The following is a 14,283-nucleotide window of genomic DNA, read 5'->3' as shown; positions in this document are numbered from 1 at the left end:
AAATCATGTCCAATCAATTGAATTTACCACAGGTGGACTCCAGGTTGTAGAAACATCTCAAGGATGATCAATGGAAACAGGATGCACCGGAGTTCAATTTCAAGTCTGATAGCAAAGGGTATGAATACTTAAATACGGTATTTTTGTTTGTTTCATTCATTTGCAAACATTTCTGAAATCCTCTTTTCACTTCGTCATTATGGGGTAATGGTCAAATGTAGGGAACTATGGACCCGTGTGGCTCAGTTGGTATACCATGGCGATTGCAACCCCAGGGTTGTGAGTTCGATTCCCACAGGGGGTCCAGTACGATTAAGTATGAAGGTGTATGCACTCACTTCTGTAAGTTGTTCTGGATAAGAGCATCTGCTAAATGACTATAATGTGTATAGGGAATAGGATGCCATTTGGGACAGTTTTTGTGATTAAAAAGAGAACTGGACGTTAGACTGTATCTTGGAGAGGGGAACAAGCTGGTATATTATTTCTACACCAATTGGATACATTACGTAATATATGACCAACGTGTTATTTTGATGGATGGTAATTCAGAGGTGTGTGTATATAGTATTTATTATATCTCACTGAGTGAAGCTTTATTGCTTCCTAACCAAAGTATAATGTGATGTGTTTTGTGTGTGTGGGGGAGAGTTGTCTGCATTGTGTTTTCTAGGCTGGGACACAGGATTCATTCGTTTAGTGTGAGTTACGCAGTACTAAACAGAAGTGTTGATGTAAGTGTAGGATCGCAGGGCTGGGGTCTGTTCAGATATAAATGTATTGTGTAGAACCAATCTGATTGTCTGTCAAATAATGACTAGAGCTGACAATTCCCTGTTCTATCTGCTATTGATGTTCAGAAAGTTTCGCATCACTGATGCACCCCTGAGGTTGGTTGGTAGAGGCAGTACTGTAGTTGAGGCCCATGGTATTGAGAAGTTATAATGAATAATAATTTATTCAGCTTCTATAGTGCTTTTCATTAGACAGAATCTCAAAGTGCTTGTTAAGCAAAATAACCAACAAGCATTTATTTAGAGATATAGGCTACAACAGTAGATGGGTCAAGTCTGAGTGCTTCCTGAAACCTCCAGATGGACAGCTGCTCTCATGAGAGGATCTGGAAGCTCATAGCTAGATGGTCAGCAGCGGTGGTGGTCTGGTCAGCATGTCCAAGGGCAGGCAGGTAGGCCGGCAGCTCCATGTCATCAGGGCGTCTCCTCCGTCTGCAGATTCTCTGGGACTATGTGATGAAGGTTGAGATCCCCAAAGAGTACAGTCATCACCTCAGAAGTATCCTCCTGAGTAATGAAAAGCTGTCCCACTGCCTCTTGGATCACCGTTGGTGAAAAGCAACCCTGAGTCATTGGTGTAACTCAAATGAAAACACACTGGCTAGCTAGCATTACCTAGCTTGTTGACAATGCTGATTTACATACATTTCCTAGTGATAGAAAAAGTACCCAATTATCATACTTGTATAAAAGTAAAGATACCATAATAGAAAATGACTCAAGTAAAAATCACCCAGTAAAATACTACATAAGTATATTTAGAACTAAATACTTTTCCTCAAGTATCAAAATTAAATGTAATTGCTAACATATACTTAAGTATCAAAAGGATAAATCATTTCAAATTCCTTATATTAAGCAAACCAGATGGCACCATTTTCTTTTAATTTACAGATAGCCAGGGGCACACTAACACTTAGACATAATTTACAAATGAAGCATGTGTGTTTAGTGAGTCTGCCAGATCAGAGGCAGTAGGGTTCTTTAAGAATGTAGTGGAGTAAATGTAAAAGTTGGCAAAAATATAAATGGTAAAGTACAGATACCCCAAAAAGCAATACTTTAAAGTATTTTTACTTAAGTACTTTACACCACTACAATTTACAGGCATGAATCAAATTCATGATATCAAGACTTGATCTGCACTCATTCAGCTATTGAAAAATTAAAAACTTGGTACAAAATATTAAATATGATTACATGTGTACATGAGTTCTCTGCCGAGGCTGCCACTAGGCACCATGGCAATTATAGAACCCAGGAGCTCCGTATTACTATGGCTGACCATGTAAAACAACACATTGCACTGCACCCATCTGGTGTATGTGATAAAACTTTTTTTTCCTGGTTCCCTCCCTTTTTATTTTTCACAATGTGTGCCCTAAATGGTATCCTATTCCCTATATAGTGCACTACTTTTGACCAGAGCCCTATTGGCCCTGGTATAAAGTAGTGCACTATACAGAGGATAGGGTGCCATTTGGGACTAATATTGGTCCTTGTTATTTCTTGTTTAAGTGTACTTCCACCTTGCTCCTGAGTTGCACAGCGGTCTAAGGCACTGCATCTCTGTGCTAGAGGTGTCACTACAGACCCTGGTGATACAGCCTGGAATCTAACAACTGACTGTGATTGGGAGTCCCATAGGGAGGCGCACAATTGGCCCAGCGTCCTCCGGGTTAGGGTTTGGCCGGGGTAGGCTGTCATATTAAACAGAAATTTGTTCTTAACTGACTTGCCTAGTTAAATTATTTATTTTTGTATATGTGCTAAAGCCTCTAGTTTACTCTATTGGTTCATTTATGGGGATATTGTTATTGTGTGTTTTTAATTTGATCCCTGATTTGCTGTCTTTACCTTAACTCATTTTAAAGGAGAAACTATTGGAAATTCTGATTCATGCATTTGTTTTCCATTGAAAAGGGGATGTTGGTATGAATCCAACATAGCTATCCCAATCCCTATGTTTTGTAATAGTTGAACACTTTCAAAGTACACATTTGTTGTCTGCCATTTATGAAAAGGTTCTGGTACTGGTGCCAGTTAGATAGTGTAGGTGTCTGTTGAAGTCTTCATATGCGTGTTACGGTGTATGAGACGGCACAAATGTAGGGGTGTTAGTTTCATGTGGACCAACATTCCCAATCCCAATCTTTATTTAACCAGGTAGGCCAGTTGAACAAGTTCTCATTTACAACTGCGACCTGGCCAAGATAAAGTAAAGCAGTGCGACAAAAACAACACAGATTGTGCAAATGTAGTAAGATTAGGGAGTTAAGGCAATAAATAGGCCATAGAGGTGAAATAATTACAATTTAGCATTAACACTGGAGTGATAGATGTGCAAGTAGAGATACTGGGGTGCAAAACAGACTATGGTGACCAGTGAGCTGAGAAGGCGGGGCTTTACCTAGCGAAGACTTATAGATGACCTGGAGCCAGTGGGTTTGACGACGAATATGTAGTGAGGGCCAGCCAACAAGAGCATACAGGTCGCAGTGGTGGGTAGTATGTGGGGCTTTGGTGACAAAACGAATGGCACTGTGATAGACTGCATCCAATTTGCTGAGTAGAGTGTTGGAGGCTATTTTGTAAATGACATCACTGAATGCAAGGATCGGTAGGATAGTCAAGTCAGTTAAAGATCGGTAGGATAGTCAGTTTTACGAGGGTATGTTTGGCAGCATGAGTGAAGGAGGCTTTGTTGCGAAATAGGAAGCCAATTCTATATTTAATTTTGGACTGGAGATGCTTAATGTGAGTCTGGAAGGAGAGTTTACAGTCTAACCAGACACCTAGGTATTTGTAGTTGTCCACATATTCTAAGTCAGAACCGTCCAGAGTAGGGATGCTAGTCAGGCGGGCGGGTGCGGGCAGCGATCGGTTGAAGAGCATGCATTTAATTTTACTTGGATTTAAAAGCAGTTGGAGGCCACAGAAGGAGAGTTGTATAGCAGTGAAGCTCGTCTGGAGGGTTGTTAACACCGTGTCCAAAGAAGGGCCAGAAGTATACAGAATGGTGTCGTCTGCGTAGAGGTGGATCAGAGAATCACCAGCAGCAAGAGCGACATCATTGATATATACAGAGAAAAGAGTCGGCCTGAGAATTGAACCGTGTGGCACTCCCATAGAGACTGCTAGAGGTCCGGACAACAGGCACTCCGATTTGACACACTGAACTCTATCTGAGAAGTAGTTGGTGAACCAGGCGAGGCAGTCATTTGAGAAACCAAGGCTGTTGAGTCTGCCAATAAGAATGTGGTGATTGACAGAGTCGAAAGCCTTGGCCAGGTCGATGAAGACGGCTGCACAGTGCTGTCTTTTATCGATGGAGGTTATGATATCGTTTAGGACCTTGGATAGGCACGAGGGGTTTATGTTGGATTGGTCCATGTTGTCCTCTGCAGCCTAGGCACAAGGTTAGTGGGTTGATGATGGATTGGTTCATGATGTTGTCCTCTGCAAACTAGGCACAAGGTTAGTGGGTTGATGTTGGATTGGTTCATGATGTTGTCCTCTGCAGCATAGGGACAAGGTTAGGGGGTTGTCCATTTACTCGTTCTCAACTCCAACTATTTCCTAGGACCTGTCCAGAAACAACCCCTAATCCCTACCCCCTAGACTTTCCAATCGTACCCCTCAGATCTCGTGTGTAGGCAGTAGGGTCTTGGGGTCCGTTTGGGAATCAGGCCTAGTGTATTTGGAGCTTTTCTTAACTTGTAGAAATTCAGATTTAGATGCTTCCTCTTACCCAGACCCTGGCCGCCTTCATGCTCATTCTTTCCCTGTCATGTAGCCTACGACTGTATTCACTTGTCTGTTATTTTCACAGAACAGTCTGGTTTTGGCTGACTGTTAGTCCTGTTGTTTCCTAAGTCACCAGGTGACTGAATATTTTTTGCCTTGTACCTATTTTTGGAAGGTTTGTCTTCAGAACTATGCTTGAACATTTCATTCCAGGGCTGCTTCTGAAATGGCTCCCTATAGAGTGCACTACTTTTGACCAGAGCCCTATTCACCCTGGTCAAAAGTAACTCACTAGATCGGTGCCATTTGGGAAGCACATATACATTTGCCTGTATGTCTTTTTACTTCTGTTGACTTGGAGAGAAAGATAATCTGTATTTCTGATGGTTATTGCAATACAATGGTTAATTTAATTGTAAATAAAACATGTTTATTTTACCAATATGTTTTTGTATTATTGCAGTCACAGGAAAATATTATAACCACTGATCATTATAAGATCTTGGTTATTTCAGTGTCCTGAACCCAGCCATGATCTAGTCAGGCAGATGTGTGATCATCATGATATGACGTGGTATACTGAACCTTCTGGCAGGACTCTGTTCCCTCAGTCAGATTTAACTGTCCTGGAAGATTTCTTACCAAACCAATGTTATTTTTTATCTTTTTTTGATATAAAAGGAACTCAGTCCGGCTTTAAACTTACTCTTGAAAGTCATTGCATACCTTAGAGAGCTATTTGTAACTTGTCAGAAGTGTCTAGATCAAGTAGCCCAAGTCAGCTGTAAAAAATGTTTTGCCTATAGATATTGTAATTTTTTTGTCACATATCACATGAATACGCGGCAAAATGTATAGAATTGCAAGACAATTAGCTTTAAAACTGATAAGTTTTCTTTGCACCCCATGACAAAATGTGTAGAATTGCAGGAAATAAGCTTTAAACCTGCAAAATTCTCTCCACCAACGAGGGGTGTGAACAGTTTGTTTCATGAACAGTGCTTGTGCGCGCAGGGGGGGCGCTGGATGTTACCCAATGCTGGAAAGGGAACCCCTGTTTTAGTCTAGTGGAATGAGATGTTCCATTTGCACAGCTGTTCGTGTGCCGCAGATATCAAAGACTAACTAATTTTCATCCGAAGTCAGAGAAACCGCTCATAGAGCATTTACATATGCTGTATTTACCATGAGGGGTTTTAGGACATCCTTTTGATAACCAGACCAAGCAGTTTTTTATGGTATTTGAATCTTATATTTTTAAAGTGACATTTGTCTTTTTCTTCACTGACAAATGATGGGGTGTAGGGACTACTATACAGTATTAATGTGTTCCTGACTTGCGTGAATAAACCCAATCTGTTCCACAGAGGGCTATAGGCTGTTAATGTTGTGAAGGCAGTTATGTAGGACCACCTGGTGAACTCTACAACCGCATGCACCTGCAGTGTGTGTCCTGTCACAATGAAAGCTTGTTTTTCAGTAACATGTTTTTAAAGAAAGCTTTCTTTCTTCAAAGGATCAAGTGAGAAAAGTTTGTTAAATGACACAGTGTTTGTTAGAAAGCTGACTGCTCCAGGCCAGGGTGTTTGTATGGTTATGAAATCCCTCAGCCAACCATATCCCTATGTTGACACCTACTGAAACGAGAAGTGGTGAGTGACAGCCACAGCCCGTCCCAATTCATTCTCTCCCTCTTAGCCCCAGCTGATCTAAAGGGTATTGGGGAAGTATGAGGTGGAGCTTACACCTTACAGATCTGCTAACGAAGGTTTGCTTAGGGGTTTGTCACTAGTTAACACAGCAACAGCACCATTTAACAATTATGGCTTTGTGGCTGTGTTAACTAGTGACGACCTACTCGGGGCCAAGAGGGACGTAAAGATTGGCAGGGAATGAATTGGGATCAACAGACCGTGTGGAGCCCAGGGCCCATATTCACAAAGCGTTTCAGAGTATGAGTGCTGATCTAGGTTCAGTTTTGCCTTTTAGATTGTAATTAATAAGATTAGAGGGGCAGCAGGTAGCCTAGTGGTTAGTGTTGGGGCCGTAACCGAAAGGTTGCTGGATCAAATCCCTAAGCTGACAAGGTAAAAAGCTATGGCAGCCCCCCGCACCTCTCTGATTTAGAGGGGGTGGGTTAAATGCAGAAGACACATTTCAGTTGAATGCATTCAGTTGTACAACTGACTAGGTATCCCCCTTACATGGACAGGGGAGATCTGGTCCTAAATCAGCACTGGGCCCTGACTGTAAGTAACCTGCAGAGGCCCCTGTGTTTGACATTTTTATGTCAAGGTACCCCTATGTACCATCATCATCTTCCACCCTGTGACCCCTGTTCTAGCGATCAGACACTTTTTAGAACCTCCTTTAGTGGCTAATGTAAACCTCTAAGAGCTGCTTGTCAATGATGGCCTCACAAGTGACGAACATGAGGCCTGTTTCTCCGTGTTCCCATAATGCAGCATTTGTTGTTGTTTTTCTGATGCTGGCTGGGGTTGAGTGTTAACTTTGTTGCTGATATGTTGGAGGTTTTGAGGTAGAGAGAGAGTGATAAAGAGAGAGAGACTAGAGTTCTCCCTGAAAAAAAAAATCCTCATTGTCTTCTCCTCTACTGTTGGACTACCTCCAGACATTTATCCCACATCGATCCACAGCCGACCTCCCCGTCCTCCAAATTTTATTCTGAAATAGCCCACTGACAAAAATCTCACTGCTTTTCTATGTTTTCATAAAGTGACTCACGCTGCGGGGGGAAAGAAGGCTCTACTGTTGGCCTTTCAGAATCACTTTCTGGTTTTCCATAGAATTTCATAGTTTTGGTTATTACAGGGCCATTTTGAAATGGGTACAAAAGTAAAGAGGAGAAGAAGGAAGGAGGGATGGTGTATGTTGTTTCAGGAGGATGGAGAGCACATGGTCGACGGGCCATGCCGTCGGAATCTGGACAATTTGGAATGTTGGAGATGATAATATCTTCATTTTGTGTGTAAAGGGAACACAAGCTGGGAATGCTGTGTGACAGCTTTATATGACAACTTTCCATTCTGATAATGTTCATGTCTCTCTTTTGACATTGTGACAGACAACAGCAAAATGTTGCATGCTACCCTACACAGAACTTGGTAGTAAACCCCTGTGCTTGGGTTTCTCCTGGAGGCCTTGACTCCAAGAAATGCATATAGCAGGGTTCCCCAATAGGTGGCCGCCAGGTGATTTTCTTTGATCCCCGTACTTTGAGTATTTATTTTCATATATATGTCTTTCTAGTATTTATTTTCATATATACATATGAAAATAAATACTCAAAGTACGGGGGCCAAATATATATACTGTGTGTATATATATACACACACACAGTATATATATATATACAGTATATATACACACTGTATATACGTGTATATATATATATATATATATATACACTGTATATACGTGTAAATATACACACACATACAGTATATACAGTATATATATATACACACACATATATATACACAGTGTATATATATATATATATACACACACACATGTAGAGTATATATATATATACAGTGTATATATATATATACACACACACACACACATGTACAGTATATATATATATACACATGTATACATATATACACACACTTATATACTATATATATATATATGTATATATATATATATATATATATATATATATATATATATATATATATATATGAAAATAAATACTAGAAAGTGCGGGGGCCAAATATATATATACTGTTTATATACTGTGTGTGTGTGTGCATATATATAATATACAGTATAAAAACAGTATATATATATATATATATATATATATATATATATATATATATATATATATATACACACACACACAGTATATAAACTTCTGTTGTTGATGTGTGCAGAGGGTCCCTGGTTCGCGCCCGGGTCGGGGCGAGGGGACGGACGTAAAGTTATACTGTTACATATACAGTATATATACACACGTATATACAGTATATATATATACACACACGTATATTCAGTATATATATACAGTGGGGAGAACAAGTATTTGATACACTGCCGATTTTGCAGGTTTTCCTACTTACAAAGCATGTAGAGGTCTGTAATTTTTATCATAGGTACACTTCAACTGTGAGAGACGGAATCTAAAACAGAAATCCAGAAAATCACATTGTATGATTTTTAAGTAATTCATTTGCATTTTATTGCATGCAGTACATTCTCTATATGCATGCTAAAAGGTCTGAGAAATAGCATTGTATTTGGTCAAATACCATTTTTTCCCCAACAGTTTGCTAAGAGCTGGCAGCACGCTGATTGGTCTGCTGTTAGAACAAGTAAAGGCCGCTTTACCACTCTTGGGTAGCAGAATGACTTTGGCTTCCCTCCAGGTCTGAGGACAAACACCTTCTTCTAGATTCAGATTAAAGATATGACAGATAGGAATGGCTGTAGAGTCAGCTACCATCCTCAGTAGCCTTCCATCTCAGTTGTCAATGCCAGGAAGTTTGTCATTATTGGTCGATAGCAATAGTTTTTCCACCTGTCCCACACTAACTTTGCCAATGAAGTAATCATTAAAATAATTGGCAACATCAAATGGTATTGTGATGAATAAGCAATCTGATTCGATGAAAGATGATGTTGAATTTCTGCCCCTAATTTTATTTAAAGTACGCCTACGTTTTTCCCCCACCATTCTTTATCATTGATATTGGCTTCATAATACAGTTTCTTCTTTTTTGTTGTTGAGTTTAGTCACATAATTTCTCAATTTGTAGTAAGTCAGCCAGTCAGATGTGCAGCCAGACTTATTAGCCACTCCTTTTGCCCCATCTCTTTCAACCATACAGTTTTTCAATTCCTCATCAATCCATGTGGCCTTAACAGTTCTAACAATCAGTTCAGGTTCAGGTGCATGTTTATCAACAATTGGAAGAAGCAATTTCATAAATTCATCAAGTGCAGCGTCTGGATGCTCCTCATTAATCACACCAGACCAAACAAATATCATCCGCATAAGAATCAAAGCAACATATTTTGTATGATCTCTTATACATCATTTTAGGCCCAGCTGTTAGAACTTAGGCTTTTCTGGATATAGCCATTATATTGGGAGCACTACATCCAATGGGTACGGATACAGCTTTAGAACAGAATTCTACAGTATTAGTAAAAATGTGATCGATACATGTGGATTATCTTGTTCCTGTTGTGTTTGTAAACACCCTGGTAGGTTGATTAATAACCTGAACCAGATTACAGGCACTGGTTACTGTGAGAAGCTTGAGCGGAAAGCTTGATGAAAACTAGTCAATATTCAGGTCCCCAAGAAAGTAGACATCTCTGTTACCATCACATACACTATCTAGCATTTCACACATTATTTAGATACTGACTGTTAGCACTTGGTGGCCTATTGCAACACCCAAAAATAATAGGATTTAGATGAGTCAGGTGAACCTGCAGCCACAGTACTTCAATAACATTTGACATGAGATCTTCTCTAAACATTACTGGGATTTGGCTCTGAATATATATAGCAACACCTCCCCCATAAGCATTTCTGCCTCTTCTATAGATGTTATATCCTTCTATTGCTACTGCTGTATCAAAGGAATTATCTAAGTGAGTCTCAGAAATGGCTAATATACTGTATGAATGTCATCAGATGTCGGCAAGTTGTTGATTTCATTAACCATATTTCTAAGGCTACATACACTATATATACAGAAGTATATGGACACCCCTTGGAATTAGAGGTTTTGGTCATTTCAGCCACACCTGTTGCTGACAGGTGTATAAAATCGAGCACACAGCCATGCAATCTCCATAGACAAACACTGGCAGTAGAATGGCCATACTGAAGAGCTCAGTGACTTTCAAAGTGGCACCGTCATAGGATGCCACCTTTCCAACAAGTCAGTTCGTCAAATTTCTGCCCTGCTAGAGCTGCCCCGGTCAACTGTAAGTCCTGTTATTGTGAAGTCGAAACATCTAGGAGAAACAACAGCTCAGCCGCGAAGTGGTAGGCCACACAAGCTCACAGAACGGTGAGTGCTGAAATGCGTAGCATGTAAAAATAATCTGTCTTCGGTTGCAACCCTGAATACCGAATTCCAAACTGCCTCTGGAAGCAACATCAGCACAAGATCTGTTCGTCTGGAGCTTCATGAAATGGGTTTCCATGGCCGAGCAGCCACACACATTCCTAAAATCACCAAGCCAAATGCCAAGCGTCGGTTGGAGTGGTGTAAAGCTCGCCACCATTGGACTAGAGCAGTGAAAACGCGTTCTCTGGAGTGATGAATCACACTTCACCATCTGGCAGTCCGACAGACAAATCTGGGTTTGGAGGAAGCCCGGAGAACACTACCTGCCCCAATGCATAGTGCAAACTGTAAAGTTTGGTGGAGGAGGAATAATGGTCTGGGGCTGTTTTTCATGGTTCGGTCTAGGCCACTTAGTTACAGTAAAGGGAAATCATAACGCTACAGCATACAATAACTTTCTAGATGATTCTGTGCTTCCAACTTTGTGGCCACAGTTTGGGGAAGGCCCATTCCTGTTTCAGCATGACAATGCCCCGTGCACAAAGCGAGGTCCATACAGAAATGGTTTGTGGACATTAGTGTGGAAGAATTTCACTGGCCTGCACAGAGCCCTGACCTCAACCCCATCCAACACCTTTGGGATGAATTGGAACGTCGACTGCGAGCCAGGCCTAATCGCCCAACATCAGTGTCCAACCTCACTAATGCTCTTGTGGCTGAATGGAAGCAAGTCCCTGCAGCAATGTTCCAGCATCTAGTGGAAAGCCTTCCCAGAAGAGTGGAGGCTAATATAGCAGCAAAGGGGGGACCAACTTCATATTAATGCCCATGATTTTGGAATGAGATGTTCGACGAGCAGGTGTCCACATACTTTTGGTCATGTAGTGTATATAAATATGGGCTATTTTCAGCCCTTTCCTGGGTAGCTTCTCAGAGATAGATATAATATGGAAAAGAGCAAACAAAGCAAGAGAAAAAAACATCAATTTAGCAGTCCATTAATCAGTTGGTGTGTGTGTTAGTCCGCTGTGGGGTTGAAGCTACGAACCCATATGGTTTGCTCTCTCATCCCTTCCAGGCTTCTGGGAGGGAGGGTGGACAATGAGCCTGTCTTGTCGGATATAAGCAATGTCCCCACGTGCTCTTGCAGCTTTCATAGCAGGGGTAAGAAAAATTTTATTCTGACGCACAGCTTCAGGATAGTCCTCGTTGAGAAAGATGTACGTTCCCCTCAAGTTCTTGGCTCTTTCCAGAACCGCTACCTTGTCCTTTGAACCTCAGGAATTTGATGACTATCGGCCTGTCACCTGGGCCGGTGGTGGGTTTTCAAGTCCTGTGTGCGCGCTCCAACTCAATCTTCCTGTGATCCATCTTCAGTTTCTCCAAGATCGTTTCCCTCACTTTGTCCTCAGACTCCGTCCAGGTATCATGTGGAGCTTCTGCAATACCATCTACAATAAGGTTTTCTGCCTTGATTGTCCCTCGAGACAATCTTATTTCTCTGTAATTGTTATCATGGATTCACATACAGAACTAATATCCTCTCTGTGACTTCCAGATTGTTGTATGTTGTCATCTTGCCGTTTTCCTGTTTCAACTCCTCGAGCTGATCCTGGGAGAACTGCAAACTGTTCTTCAGGTCCTGGACCTCTCTGGTCAGGTTGTCCATTATTTTATTAGTTGACTCCACCAGTTTTTGGACAAAACACTTGAAGCTATTTTCTTGATGTTGTAACAACTGCTTGTAGAACTCTTTTCGTTCATTTGAAAGATCCTTCACCTGTGATAGACCTCCCGGGTGGCGCAGTGGTCTAGGGCACTGCATCGCAGTGCTAGCTGCGCCACCAGAGTCTCTGGGTTCACGCCCAGGCTCTGTCGCAGCCGGCCGCAACCGGGAGGTCCGTGGGGCGACGCACAATTGGCATAGCGTCGTCCGGGTTAGGGAGGGTTTGGCCGGTAGGGATATCCTTGTCTCAGTATGTAAATGTAATAAAATGTATGCACTCTACTGTAAGTCGCTCTGGATAAGAGCGTCTGCTAAATGACTAAAATGTAAATGTAAATAGACACCCCTGTCCTCAACAGTACTCCCACCAGCTTTGGTCTTTGTCATGGCAATGTAGGCTACGCTGTTACTCCCCACAATTCCAGACAGGGCAGGTCACAGGGAAGATGGAAACAGCAACAAACAGTAGGATTCCAGACAGCTACAAGCCTAGGACAATCCGCGGTCCCAGCCACAAGGGCTAATCGCATCGTGGGATCTAAAATGAAAAGCTAGTAACCAAACTTTTCCCCCAAAAAACTTTCAGACACTTTCCAAACCAACAAACTGAGCCCGGCGTCATTTCAAAATGTAAACATACAGTTGAAGTCGGAAGTATAAATACACTTAGGTTGGAGTCATTAAAACTTGTTTTTCAACCACTCCACAAATTTCTTGTTAAAAACCTGTCTAGCCCCGGGAACCCCTCACATTCCACTGAAAAGGCAATTAATGTGAAATAAAAAATAAAAAAATTGAAATATTTAACTTTCACACATTAACAAGTCCAATACAGCAAATGAAAGATAAACATCTTGTGAATCCAGCCAACATGTCCGATTTTTAAAATGTTTTACAGCGAAAACACCACGTATATTTATGTTAGCTCACCACCAAATACAAAAAAGCACAGACATTTCTTTCACAGCACAGGTAGCTTGCACAAAACCCCCAAATAGAGATAGAATTAATCACTAACCTTTGAAATTCTTCATCAGATGAGTTATATAACATCATGTTACACAATACATTTATGTTTTGTTCGATAATGTGCATATATATATATATATATATATATATATATAAAAAATCTCAGTTTACATTGGCGCGTTACATGCAGTAATGTTTTGATTCCAAAACATCTGGTGATTTTGCAGAAATACTCATAATAAACATTGATAAAAAATGCAAGTGTTATTCACATAATTAAAGATAAACTTATCCTCTATGCAACCGCTGTGTCAGATTTCAAAATAAACTTTTCGGAAAAAGATTAATCTGAGAACGGCGTTTAGAGCACATTCCAGCCAAAGAAATAGTCACCATTTTGGCGTCAACAAAAGCTACAAAAACACTATAAATATGCACTTACCTTCGAATAACTTCATCAGAAGGCACTCCCAGGATTCCCAGATCGACAATAAATGACTGAAAAGTTCCATAAAGCCCATAATTTAGCCACTTGTTGTTAGCATGTTCATCCCAGGAATCAATTTAATGACGCACAAACAATCCATCCAGACAAAAACTCAAAAAGTTCCGTTACAGGTCGTAGAAACAGGTCAAATGATGTTTGCAATCCATATTTAGTATGTGTTTTACATGAATCATCAATAAGGATCCAACCGGAGAATTTCATTGTCTGAAGAAAGAGCATTGGCACGAGAGCACTCTCTCTCTCCCTCGCGTGCAAATCCTGACTGAGAATTCTGACGACCACTCACTAGAACAGCTCCCATGAGCCCCTCCTTTATAGTAGAATAATAAGACTAAAATCGAAAGACGACGACATCTAGTGGAAGCCCTAGGCAGTGTTTGTTCAGCCATATCTAGACAGGGTACCATTTGACACTGTTTTGAAAATCGACTTCTCATTTCCTGTTTTGACCTCTTCTCAGGTTTTTGTCTGCCAAATGAG

Source organism: Salvelinus namaycush, chromosome 4, assembly GCF_016432855.1.
Source record: "Salvelinus namaycush isolate Seneca chromosome 4, SaNama_1.0, whole genome shotgun sequence".
In the NCBI taxonomy this organism is placed as follows: Eukaryota; Metazoa; Chordata; class Actinopteri; order Salmoniformes; family Salmonidae; genus Salvelinus; species Salvelinus namaycush.
Note: the sequence above shows the minus strand (reverse complement) of the source record.